General features: G+C 40.8%; 1 protein-coding gene across 2 annotated transcripts in view; it reads right to left on the bottom strand.

Annotated features, from left to right (window-relative positions):
• The window catches only part of LOC136164368 (putative selection and upkeep of intraepithelial T-cells protein 1 homolog), a 39,781-nt gene extending 37,283 nt beyond the window's left edge, over positions 1-2,498 (bottom strand). For both annotated transcript variants that reach the window (XM_065929242.1, XM_065929251.1), the window contains exon 1: positions 2,305-2,498. The gene's annotated coding sequence lies outside the window, so the exon portion shown is untranslated. The remainder of the gene's footprint in view (positions 1-2,304) is intronic.
• Between the last annotated feature and the right edge of the window lie 11,455 nt (positions 2,499-13,953).

The following is a 13,953-nucleotide window of genomic DNA, read 5'->3' as shown; positions in this document are numbered from 1 at the left end:
CTAAAGACAGAGATTTAGCCTGTCTGGAGTGATGAGCCAAGTGGCCATTTTAGAAGGGAATATGACTTTCTTCCCTTTAGTTGGCACAATCCCTCTGAATTTTCTGTTCTGGAAGACTCACAGTTAGAAACATATTTGTGGACCTATATGGCCAGTAAAAGCAATGGAAGAATGAAATGGTATTTCTCAGCCAATCATGAAAGCTTTTTGCCAGTTCTATAATGACTTGGCTTTTGACTCAGCACACAAATGTGATAGTCATCTTTTTTGCCCTCAGGAAAAAAAAAAAAAGGTTTGTTAAATGCTAGGGGATTATGATAAAATGAACAGTGAATGGTTATAGTAATGTGAAAATGCCATGCTATGGGCCTGATATACAGATGTCTGGAAATAGAAATGAGCCACAGAAGCCAGTAGGCTGAATTCAGAGCAGTTTGATTGGTGATCACTCAGGTTGACCCTGGGCTGTTCACCTTTGCACTGACAGTTGGATTGCTCTGAAGTGGTGAACCCCTTGGTTTGGACAATGAGAAGCCAAGGAGTGGATGGTCATGAATAAGCCCTCATGGGGTCAGAATTGGTAGAAAGATATTTGGATTTACTTTCAAGAGCCTGAGGCAGTCCTCACTATCTTTCATGTCCCTGCTTATAATATGTGACACCCCTTGGCAACAAGAAGCTGATGCCCTAGCTTGGGTATGTGTCCTGGCAACTGATCTTTCAGTAGATATAGCAGATTGGGTGCACAAAAGGAGTGGTCAGGTAGGATGGCACATTGCCAAAAATGAAATACAGAGACATTGTTAATGTAGTAATTTTATATCCTGTATGTTTTAAATAATATCCAAGGCAACTGCCAAAGGAGTCTGGGGTGTTCTAGCAGAATTTCCAACTGGTAAGAGATTGGTAAATTGATTATATTGGCTCCCGCCCTCCAGATGAGGGTTCTAAGTTTGCCCTGGTATAAGTAACCACTGTATTTGGCCTAACCCAAGCTTTCCTCTGTCCCTGTGGAAGCCAGGCTGTCACCATTAGGGCGTTATGAAAATAATACCATGCAGGATACCCACATTGAACAGTGGTCAGGGATCATGTTTCCAATGTCATGATATGCAAGACTAGGCAAAAGTCCATAACATTGAACAGAGATTCCACCTTCCTTAAACCCCACAAACGGTAGGGTTAGTAAAAAGAAAAAATAGAATATTAAAGCAACAGATTAATTGTCTAGCAGGTAAAACCACCTCAGCCAGGTGCACTAAAGTACTGTCTCAGGCTTTAACACATTTGAATGGTCAACCAGGAGAGCTTGTTGCCCCATACGCCAGACTGGAGATCCTGCCAAGACAATCAGTTCCTTAAATGCACACTGGATGTGCACTTAAAAATGACTAAAGTGGTAAATTTTATGTTATGTAATAGTTTACTAACATAAAAAGATTTTTAAATGTTCAAACAAAAAGCAAATAGGCCAACAAAAGACTATAAAATCTAACATAAATCATGTTTAACCTGGCAGGAAAGTGAATCAGATCACAGAAAAAGAGATCTTTAAGCCAGGGGGATCATAGGAAAATTTCCCATATTATAGAAGCAGTAAAATTCACCCCTGTTCTGCTAAATTTTTTTTAAGCTAAATCAAGTGTTTCTGGTATATGTTCTTACCTGTTTAGGGTGACTAAGTGAAAATATTTTTATGAAGGTCATTCACATTACATTTTGAAAGCCAATAATTCTACAGATATAATTTTTTAAAGTCACCATAAATATTCCACAGTGAGGTGTTTCTGTTTATCTTTATTTTTCTTCATCCTAACTAGTAATATTAGAGAAGAGGAATCCTAGTTGCAAAGAGTACTATGCAATGGGGACTGCTCACACTACTAGTACATGACTAAGAAATGGCATACATAAGAATAATATTTTATTTGCTCCTGATCAAAACAGACTCTAGCATTTGAGCCCGGCATTTGCTGTGGCGCGCGTGCGCGCCCGCACACACACACACACACACACACACACACACACAATTAAGGAAAAACAGAGACAAACAAAAATACCTCACTGTGGAATATTTATGGTGATTTTTAAAAACTGAAGAAAGATTTTCCCTAGAGGTGACTGAGACTTCTCAGGTCACCCCATCCTTTGGAGCCCCCAAATCTCATAATCTTCAAACATAGGTCTGTCAAGACTCTAGAAATGCAGGGATCAGAGACTTCCTGAAAGGCACAAGGAAGAAGAGATGGAAGTAGTGATAACCATCTGTGAAGAGAGGACCTTGTCCCTGAATCTTCCACTTACTTGGGCCTGGAGATCCTGAGTCAGCGCTTCGTTGTCCTTAGAGAAAGAGCTCCTGCCGGGTCACCTGGACTCCCCCAGTGTGGAGTCTGATGGGCACCTGGCAAACTACCCACCAAAGTCCCTTCTCACTGCGCCCATCCCACTCCCAGCTCCTGATGCTGTCAGCCTGATCCTGACGCTCCTTTCCAAGGGAAATTCCGGGAGCCTGGCTACTTCCCTCTGTGGTAGAAGTCTTTGTTCACATTCAGTGACTGCTCCTGGCATCACTGCTAGCACTGCAAGTACTAACATGACCTGCCTCGCTCTGAAAGGAGGCAACACATGATCTGATTTAGACATTCCCAGTAATTCGTGCTGAGTAAAATGGCCATGATGAAGACATTTATTCTGAATGCTGTCCCTGCACCCAGAGGGGAAAGGAAGGGAGCTGTGGAAGCACAAGTAAGAGAGACTAAATTCAGATTAGGCATCGAGGAAGCTTCACCGAGGTGACAAGGTTCAGAGAAGATTCTTGAAACAAAATGGACAGCTAGCCATGTGAAGAAAAGGAGCAGAGCAGGTTTTCCAGGCTGAGGGAGCAGCAGAAATGGTAAATTCAGAACACTTGTAGTAGTTTGCTGTGGCCATAATGGGAGATATGATGTGAAAATGATGGGAAATGAACTGTAGAGAGAAACAAAGGTAAAATTATAAAGTTTGTCATTTTAAGAAATATCTATAATACATACTTAATTGTATGTACACACACACATATATATACTTAATCTCATATAATATAGGAAGCACACATATTTAGGTATTATAATACATAGCTATATACATAAACATATGCATGTGTGCTTCCCTGGTGACTCAGACGGTGAAGACTCTGCCCGAAATGTGGGAGACATAGGTTCAATCCCTGGGTTGGAGAGATCCCCTGGAGAAGGAAATGGCTACCCACTCCAGTATTCTTGCCTAGAGAATCCTATGGACAGAGGAGCCTGGTGGGTTACAGTCCATGGGGTCACAAAAAGTCAGACACGACCAAAAAATTACTTAACACATACATTTGTGCACAAATAGATGGATATATTTATTCTTTATTACACATATTTGGGAATATATGCTTATAGACATATAAATACACTTACATATGCATCCACATCCTAATGATGCATTTCTGTACATGTGTATGTGTGAGTGATGATATATGCACATATGAGTAAATCTATGTGACTTTATTTATGCACAAACAAATAGACTTATGGATATATGTTAATATAAAAATATAAATGATATGTACAAGAGATTAGGAAGAGGGCAATGAGAACTTAAAGTAGTATCTGAGGAGACAATGCATAATTGGGAACATTTGAGATCTATTCAGCATGTAGAACTGATACGGTGAATTGATCGAAACTGGGGAAATTGAAGACTTTCAGGATGTCTCCCAGATGTCAACATTCCACTGACCAGATGAATGGAGAGAGTATTATTTGAGGTGTAGCTGAGAACATTTTTAACACAAAAGGGCAAAATATGATGATTGGGATGAGTGAGTTTGATTTGGGATAGATGGATTTTAATGTCCCTTTTAGCTCAGTTGGTAAGGAATCCACCTGCAATGCAGGAGACCCCAGTTTGATTCCTGGGGCAGGAAGATCCACTGGAGAAAGGATAGGCTACCCACTCCAGTGTTCTGGCCTGGAGAATTCCATGGATTGTATAGTTCATGGGGTCGCAAAGAGTTGGACATGACTGAGAGACTTTCACTCCACTGTTAGAGTCTTAAGTTTATGTTTAAGCAGCACTTGGTTGTTTTGGGTCTAGAGCTCATGATTTGTCTTTATTCTCCTCTTTGAGAGCTGCAGTGATAGGAGCTACTAGCCTTTTCACTGTGAAGTCCTCAGGAAGCCTCCTCAAGGCCTTCTCCTTCCCTGCTGGCCCCAAGGCTGCCCTGCTGTTCCCTTTAGCTGTCCCCATCCACACTCTGCATTGCTGTCTGACCCTCAGAACCCTTCCTCCTTGATGCACTCCAAATAAGGCAACTGACCTCTTTCTTTTAAGCATTTTGCTGTCAGTTCTTCTAGAGCAACTTTTGTTGTTGTTCAGTCACCCAGTTGTGTCTGACTCTTTGTGACCCCCTGGACTGCAGCATGCCAGACCTCCCTGTCTCTTACCATTTCCCAGAATTTGCTCAGGTTCATGTCCATTGTATCGATGATGCAAACCAGCTGTCTCATCCTCTGTCTCACCCTCTTCTCCTTCTGCCCTCAGTCTTTCCAGCATCAATGACTGAGAGGGTAACAGGCAGGAAGGTCAGGGGTCTCCAAACCGAGGAAATAGGGTGCAAGTGCCAGATAATTTTATTTCTCTTAAGCAGCAGGAGGAAACACACTGGCGATATTTTTTTCCTTCTCTATACAAATTTAAAAGGATGTTTCTCTTAAAATTCTGTGTTGTCATAACACCTGGTTTCACCTGAAGCTAACTATTCTCAAACCTTGAGTTAACCAATATATTTTTTTATGGAAATGTTTGGCTTAAGCTATGTTAATGTACCCCAGACTCTGTCTTCAAGTTCCACCAAATGGCTCAGAACGTACTTGACAAACCAGTATGTTATACTCAGATATTGTTCCCCTAACCTATGTAAATGAAATTATTTGTATGGTAATCTGCCCTTCTACAAGATTCAAGTCAATCGTTTTATGGCCTGGGATGAATCATATGGTGCCAGGATTATCACAAAATGCAATTTATGGATGAGGGGCCTGGGGCCATTCTGAGTTTTAATGCATTCCTTTCTTTTCATTAACAGACTGCTAGTGACTATAGAACATCCAGCTGAAGACTAGCAGGGGGGTACTCTTTCTGTCCCCTTTTGATGCCTATGTCAGAAGCTTTCTCTATCTCCTTTACACTTTAATGAAACATTATTACGCAAAAACTCTGAGCAATCCAGCCTCGTCTCTGACCCTGAATTGAATTCGTCTCCTCCGAAAGCCAAGAATCCTGGCGTCTAATTATTCAGCAACAACCTTTCAGGACTTTTCCAGTGAGATGGCTGTTCGCATCAGGTGACCAAATTACTGCAGCTTCTGTTTCAGCATCAGTCCTTGCAATGAATATTCAGGACTGATTTCCTTTAGGATTGACTAGTTTGATCTCTTTACTGTCCAAAGGACTCTCAGGAGTCTTCTCCAGCCCCACAGTTTAAAGGCATCAATTCTTTGGCGCTCTGCCTTCTTTATGGTCTGGCTCTTACAACCATTCATAACCACTGGGAAGACAATAGCCTCGACTACATGGACTTTTGTCAACATGGTGATGTCTCTGCTTGTCAGCACTCTGTTTAGATTTGTCATTGCTTTCCTGCCAAGAAGCAATCGTCTGATTTCATGACTGCAGTCACCATCTGCAGTGTTTTTAGAGCCCAAGAAGAGGAAATCTGTCACTACTTCCACATTTCCCCATTCTATTTGCCATGAAGTAATGGGGCTGGATTTTAGTTTCTTTAATATTTAAAGTCGGCATTTTCACTCTCTTTTTTCACCTTCATCAAGAGGTTCTTTAGTTCTTCTTTGCTTCCTGCCATTAGAGTAGTATCACCTATTTAGAAAAATTAGAAAGTTAATGAAGTAATGTAGGTGGAGATGCAAATAATTCTAAAATATTAAACGATGCTTGAAAAACAGATCCCTGGCCTATATAGCTCGATATACTCCAAGAAGAGTATAGGGTCCATAGTGCAACTCTGCCACTTCATCTGTTGCACATGGGATAAGCAGAAGATCATTAGCCTTCTTTTTCCTGATCCCTTCCTCTGTGGTTATCCTCTGGATGCAAAGCAGAAATATCTACCTACGTGATTATAACCTATGTTGGGACCTCTCAGAAATCAGTCCGAGAGCCTCATAGGACTAGATACTTGAATAGGAAGGAGAGACCTGAGAAAAACCCCAAGGAAAGCTATACACACTCCTCCAGGACCACCTCCTTGGCCCTCCTCTCCTGGTGACCGTAATATAGGATGGGTTCTAGCCAAGGCAAACCATTAAATCTGACCACTCACTCATGTGTCTGCATCTGGTGTTCTTCTCTTCTCCAGATCCTCTTGGTGAAGCCCTGGTTGGGCTCAGGGCCTGTGGTTGTATCCGAGCTAGCTTCCAACACAGAGCTGAGCAGAATGGGTGCTAAGACATGTGCAGAGAATCTGAAGAGAGATCGTGAAGCACAAGCAATGTGAAACTCCATCATTTGTGACTAAAACAAATATGCAGTGAAATATCTGGAGACAGAATTCCAAAGTGTTCTGTTGTTCAGGTGATGTAATTCCTGGAGTGAAATTAACCCCAATAAAAACATTTGTTAGCATTAACAAGATTATTTTTCTTGTGAAATTCTGCCCTATAACTCTTTCCCTGCCTCACCCAAGCATCCACCCCACACTATCAATAGCCCTCTGTATCAGATTCCACCCATGCAGTCAGCCTACACATTTGAATCATCTGGGGACTATTTTAGAATTACTTTGGGATGGGGAATCCCACTGGTTTAATTAATTGATTAACTATGATTTTTTTATTTTAATTTAAATTAATTCACATAACATAAAATTTACCCCATAAAGAAGTATACCATTCAATGATTTTCAGTATATTCACAATGTTGTACAACCATTATCACCATCTAATTCCAGAATATTTTTATCACAACAAAAAGGACCTCTGTGCCTCCCAATTTCCCCTCCCTTAATCCCTCGGCAATCACTGATCTATTCTCTGTCTCTATGGTTTTATTATTCTGGGCAATTCATATAAGTGGAATTATATGATATGGGGCCTTTTGTGACTGGCTGTTTTTTCACTCAGCAAAACATTTTCAAAGTTCATCCATCTTGTAGCAGATATTCCTTTTCATGGGTCGATAGTACTTTAATTATGGATATACAATTTTCTCATAACCAAGAAAAACTAGTTTACAGACTATTCAGTTTTAATCATTTTTACTTTCTTTAACTCTGCATTCCTCATGATAGTAAACTGCTTTTCTAAAAACCGAGATATAATTAACATTTAAGTTTAAGGTATATGATGAACTGATTTGATATAATGAAATGTGATTATCACCATAGCATTAGCTAACACCTTTAACATGTTAAATAATTTTATCATTTCTTTTTTTGTGGTGAAAACAATTCAGATAATCTCTTAGAAGCTTTGAAGTTTATGACATGGTAATGTTGTCTACAATCACTATGAAATGCATTTGATCTTCAGAACTTACTTATCTACTGATGGCAAGTTTGTACCGTTAAACATCTCCCCAATTCCCCCAACCCCCAGCCCCTAGTAACCATCATTCTTCTCTGTTTCTACATGTTTGGTTTTTTAGTTGTCATTGGCATTTTTAAGTTCCCCAGATGATTACAGAATGCTACCCAGGTTGAAAACTATGCCTCTATGGCTAAAGGAGATTTCTGACTTGCCTTTAAAATTTGGGGGGGCTGTGACCTTTCTGAGAGGTAGGATAATGGAGTTTTCTCAGTCAAAGGTATTGGAAGTGAATCCCAAGTCCTATTAGCTCTGATGTTGAGTGACTATTTTTATTCTCTTTGCTGAGGGTGGGATTACTGTGTTATGGAAAAACAAGCTTCATCTTGTAACTGGGAAGAGATTTCACTCTTATTTCCATCTATTGTATAACATAATAAGAACACTTGTTTTGACTCTGTTTATAGAGTCAGAGTTTCAAGGTGGTTAATGGGAAAACTCTGCTCTAAACCAAGGAGGACGGTTTATACGATCTTAAATTTTTTCTTCCATTGGTCTCACAGGTAATCATCATAAAAGAAGAAAACAAAGAGTAAAATCTCATCAAAATTTAAAATTTTCTCACAGACAAATACAACATGAAGGATTTCTGACTTCTACTTGGGATTCACAAAGCTGGAATCCTAACAACAAAGAAAGGCTGGATAATCAGCAAACTCATAAAATTTTCTTGATTTTTGCCGGATTTGCAGGGAAAAACCTCGATGGAATTTGGAGTGAACCTGAAATTTCCATGAATGGAAGAGACACAAACAGTGACTTAGCTGAGCAGAGCATGGAAAAAAGAGGAATGACTGTAGAAATTGGTGTGAAAACTTGACTAAAATGGTAGTGAATAGAGAAAGGCCAAGTGAGGGCTTTTATGAGAGTACAGATCCCTAGGAAAGGCAGACATGAAAGAAGTTTGCACCTGCCTGCAGGATCGCCACTGCGGACCCCAGTGGGTGTTCATGAGAATGACTGGAGGCAGGTTCAGAGACTAGAGAAAGCCATCCTCTGATGCAAACCAGGAGAGGGCAGCTGCCTACTCTGGGAAAGGAGGAGGCTACACCCAGATCACCTTCACTGGAACAACAGCACTAAGTGCAATCAGAGGGACTTCCCTGGCAGTCCAGCGATTAAGACTTTCCCTTCCAGTGAGGGGGGTATGATCCCTGGTTGAGGAGCTAAGATCTCAAGCCTCACAGCCAAAAAATAAAAAAAAGCAGAAGCAATATTGTAGCAAGTTCAATAAAGAATTTAAAGATGATCCACATTGAAAAAAAATCTTTAAAAAAAGAAAAAAAGATGCTGGCAGAAGGACAGCAAAACTCTATCACCTGCATGGCATAGGTGCAGACCTGTTGTTATATCAAAATAAAACAGAAAAATTTCTCTAGCCTTGAAGGAAGGGCAAGAAACTTTACTGTGACAACGCCCAGTGGAGGAAGCCAGGATGACTAAGAAAGTCTCCTACCCAAGACCCAGGCACATGGGACCTGCCTAAGTTAGAGCTGAACTAGGATAACAGAGAACTCACCCCCAAACCCAAGGAGAGCAAGCACTGAGTGACAAACATTTGGTAGATTCCTATTGAGGGAAGGATGGGAGCACAGACTTCTGATACACAGGCTCACAAGGGAAGCCTGCTGCTAGCTTCCGTGGTAGCTCAGATGGTAAAGAATCCGCCTGCAATCCAGGAGACCTGGGTTCAATGCCTGGGTCAGGAAGATTTCCCTGGAGAAGGAAGTGGCAATCCATTCCAGTATTCTTGCCTGGAGAATCCCACAGACAGACCACAGGATCACAAAGAATCGGACACAACTGAGCGACTAACACTTGGGGTAGGACAATAACACTGAGAAAACACCTCTAACAAACCAGTCCCCCACCCCCAAGTATGAGTACATCAAGACCAAGAGTGACAAAGAAAAGTTAAGATGGTACAATCTAATATAATATATTTGGCTATGCTTAGCTGCTCAATGGTGTCTGATTCTTCCCACGCCTGTGGACTGTAGCCCGCCAAAATTTTCTGTCCATGAAATTGAATATATACATATACACCTACATACATATACACATATCATACATAACATACATATGTAAATATATGTATACACTATCATGGGCTCCCTGGGTGGTGCCGTGGTAAAGAATCTGCAGGCCAGTGCAGGAAATGTGAATTCTATCCCTGGCTTGGAAAGACCCCCTGGAGTAGGAAATGGCAATCCAATCCAGTATTCTTGCCTGAAAAATTCCATGGACAGAAGAGCCTGGCAGGCTACAATCCACCGGGTTGCAAAGAGTCAGACACAACTGAACCCATGCACCCATTATCATATATCCCAATATATAATATATCTGATATATCTATATATTCTTATTCTTGTCTTTCCGTAGAAAAGATCACTAATACCTGTTGTTATTCAATCACTAAGTCAAGTCTGACTCTTTGCGACCCCATGGATTGCAGCATGTCAGGCTTCCCTGTCATTCAACGTCTCCCTGAGTTTGCTCAAACTCATGTCCAGTGAGTCAGCGATGACATCAACCATCTCATTCTCTATTATACCCTTCTCCTCTTGCACTCAGTCTTGCCCAGCATCAGGGTCTTTTCCAATGAGTCGGCCCTTCGCACCAGGTGGCCAAAGTATTGGAGTTTCAGCTTCAGCATCAGTCCTTCCAATGAATATTCAGGGTTGATTGCCTTTAGGATTGACTGATCTCTTTGTTGTTCAAGGACCTAGAAATAAATTACTGGCTCATATGGTATACATATGGTCACTTTGAATAGTTATTACCTAATAGCTTTTCAAATTCTAAAATTTACACAACCAATACTACCAGCAAAATTCTAAAATTTACAACATGGATAACCTGGGGGACATTATGCTAAGTGAAATAAATCAGATACAAAAAGATAAAACCTGTATTATCTCACATTTATGTGGAATCAAAAAAAAGACACTCATAAAAGTAGAGAGTAGAATGGTTCTTGCTAGGGGCCAGCAGTGTGGGGAAAGAGGAACGATGTCAGTCAAAGGGTACAAAGGTTTGGAAATGAAGGATAAAAAATCCTGGAGCCCTAATGCACAGAATGCTGAGTATAGTTAATGATTGTTGTTGCTGTTTAGTCACTAAGTCATCTCTGATTCTTTTCAACCCCATGGACTGCAGCCTGCCAGGCTCTTCTGTCCATGGAAGAGTGAGTGGGTTGCCGTTTCCTTCTCCAGGGGATATTCTTGCCCCAGGGATAGAACCCATTGTCTCCTGCATTGCTGGCAGATTCTTTACCGCTGAGCCATGAGGGAACTTAATTATATTGTATTGTATATTTGACATTTTCTAAGAGAGTTGATCTTAAGTGTTGTCAACACAATTGTAAATATATGAAGTAATGGATATGTTAATTAGCTTGATTGTGGTAATCATTTCACAGTTCATCAGTCAGTTCAAACTCTCAGTCACGTCCAACTCTTTGTGACCCAATGCACGCCAGGCTTCCCTGTCCATCACCAACTCCTGGAGCTTGCTCAAACTCTTGTCCATCGAGTCGGTGATGCCATACAACATCTCATCCTCTGTCGTCCCCTTCTCCTCCTGCCTCCAATCTTTCCCAGAATTAGGATCTTTTCCAATGAGTCAGTTCTTCTCATCGGGTGGCCAAAGTGTTGGAGTTTCAGCTTCAGCATCTGTTCTTCCAATGAATATTCAGGACTGATTTCCTTTAGGATTGACTGATTGATCTCCTTGCAGTCCAAGGGACTCTCAAATGTTTTCTCCAACACCACAGTTCAAAAGCATCAATTCTTTGGCACTGAGCTTTCTTTATGGTCCAACTCTTATATCCATACATGACTACTTGAAAAACCATAACTTTGATTAGATGGACCATTGTCAGTAAAGTAATGTCTCTGCTTTTTAATATGCTGTCTAGGTTGGTCATAGCTTTTCTTCCAAGGAGCAAGTGTCTTTTAATGTCATGGCTGCAGTCACCATCTGCAGTGATTTTGGAGTCCAAGAAAATTAAGTCTGTCACAGTTTTCATTGTTTCCCCATCTGTTTGCCATAAAGTGATAAGACCTGATGCCATAATCTTTGTTTTTTGAATGTTGAGTTTTAAGCAGCCTTTTTCACTCTCCTCTTTCACCTTTATCAAAAGACTCTTTAGTTCCTCTTCACTTTCTGCCACAAGGCTGGTGTCATCTGTATATCTGAGATTATTGATATTTCTCCCTGCAATCTTGATTCCAGCCTGTTCTTCATCCAGCCTGGCATTTAACATGATGCTGGGAGGGATTGGGGGCAGGAGGAGAAGGAGACGACAGAGGATGAGATGGCTGGATGGCATCACCGACTCGATGGGCAAAAGTTTGAGTAAACTCCAGGAGCTGGTGATGGACAGGGAGGCCTGGCATGCTGCGATTCATGGGGTCGCAAAGAGTCGTACACGACTGAGCGATTGAACTGAGCTGAACTGAACTCTGCATATACGTTAAATAAGCAGCGTGATAATATACAGCCTTGACGTACTCCTTTCCCAATTTGAAACCAGTCCATTGCTCCATGTACGGTTTTAACTGTTGCTTCCTGACATGGATACAGATTTCTCAGGAGGCAAGGAAGGTGGTCGGGTATTCCCATCTCTTGGAGAATTTTCCAGTTTGTTGCAATCCATACAGTTAAAGGTTTTAGTGTAGTCAATGAAGCAGAAGTAGATTTTTTCTGGAACTCTCTTGTGTTTTCTATGATCTGACAGATGTTGGCAATTTGGTCTCTGGTTCCTCTGCCTTTTCTAAAACCAGCTTGAACATCTGGAAGTTCTTGGTTCAGGTACTATTGAAGCCTAGCTTGGAAAATCTTGAGCTCTACTTAGCTAGTGTGTGAGATGACTGCAACTGTGTGGTAGTATGAACATTCTTTGGCATTGCCTTTCTTTGGGTTTAGAGTGAAAACTGACCTTTTCCAGTCCTGTGGTCACTGCTGAGTTTTCCAAATTTGCAAGCATATTGAGTGCAGCATTTTAACAACATTGTCTTTTAGGATTTGAAATAGCTCAACTCGAATTCCATCACCTCCACTAGCTTTGTTCACAGTGATGTTTCCTAAGGCCCACTTGACTTCACATTCCAGGATGTCTGGCTCTAGGTGAGTGATCACACCATTGTGGTTATCTGGATCATGAAGATCTTCTTTGTATAGCTCTTCTGTGTATTCTTGCCACCTCTTCTTAATATCTTCTGCTTCTGTCAGGTCCATAGCATTTCTGTCCTTTATTGTGCCCAGTGTTGCATGAAATGTTCCCTTGGTATCTCTAACTTTCTTCAAGAGATCTCTAGTCATTCTCTTTCTATTGTTTTCCTCTGTTTCTTTGCATTGAAAGCTGGGGAAATCTTTCTTATCTCTCTTTGCTATTCTTTGGAACTTTGCATTCACATGGATATATCTTTCCTTTTCTCCTTTGCCTTTAGCTTCTCTTCTTTTCTCAGCTATTTGTAAGGCGGCCTCAGACAACCATTTTGCCTTTTTGCATTTCTTCTTCTTGGGTACGGTTTAGATCACTGCCTCCTGTACAATGTTACAAACCTCTGTCCATAGTTTTCAGGCACTCTCTCTATCAGATCTAATCTCTTGAATCTATTTATCACTTCAAGGGATTTGATTTAGGTCATACCTGAATGGTCTACTGGTTTTCCCTACTTTCTTCAATTTAAGTCTGAATTTGGCAATATGGAGTTCATGATCTGAGTCACAGCCAGCTCCTGGTCTTTTTTGCTGACGGTGTGGAGCTTCTCCTTTTTTGGCTGCTAAGAATATAATCAATCTGAATATATTATATTGACAATCTGGTGATGGCCATATGTAGAGCTGTCTCTTGTGTGGTTGGAAGAAAGTGTTTGCTATGACCTGTGTGCTCTCTTGGCAAAACTTTGTTATCCTTTGCCCTGCCTCATTTTGTACTCCAAGGCCTGTTTGGCCATACCTGTTACTCCAGGCATCTCTTGATTTCCCACTTTTGCATCCCAGTCCATTATGATGAAAGGACATCCTTTTTTTTTTTTTTTTTTTTTTTGGTGTTAGTTCTGGAAGGTCTTGTAGGTCTTCATAGAACCATTCAGCTTCAACCTCTTCAGCATTAGTGATTGGGGCATAGACTTGGATTATTGTAATATTGAATGGTTTGCTTTGGAAATGCAGAAAGATCATTCTGTCATTTTTGAGACTGTATCCAAATACTGCATTTCAGACTATTTTATTAACTATGACTTTATTTCTTCTAAGGGATTCTTGCCTACAGTAGTAGATACAATGGTCATCTGAATTAAATTCACACATTCTGGCCCATTTT

Source organism: Muntiacus reevesi, chromosome 1 (genome assembly GCF_963930625.1).
Source record: "Muntiacus reevesi chromosome 1, mMunRee1.1, whole genome shotgun sequence".
NCBI classification, from domain to species: domain Eukaryota; kingdom Metazoa; phylum Chordata; class Mammalia; order Artiodactyla; family Cervidae; genus Muntiacus; species Muntiacus reevesi.
Note: the sequence above shows the minus strand (reverse complement) of the source record. Positions and strands in the feature narration are given on the sequence as shown.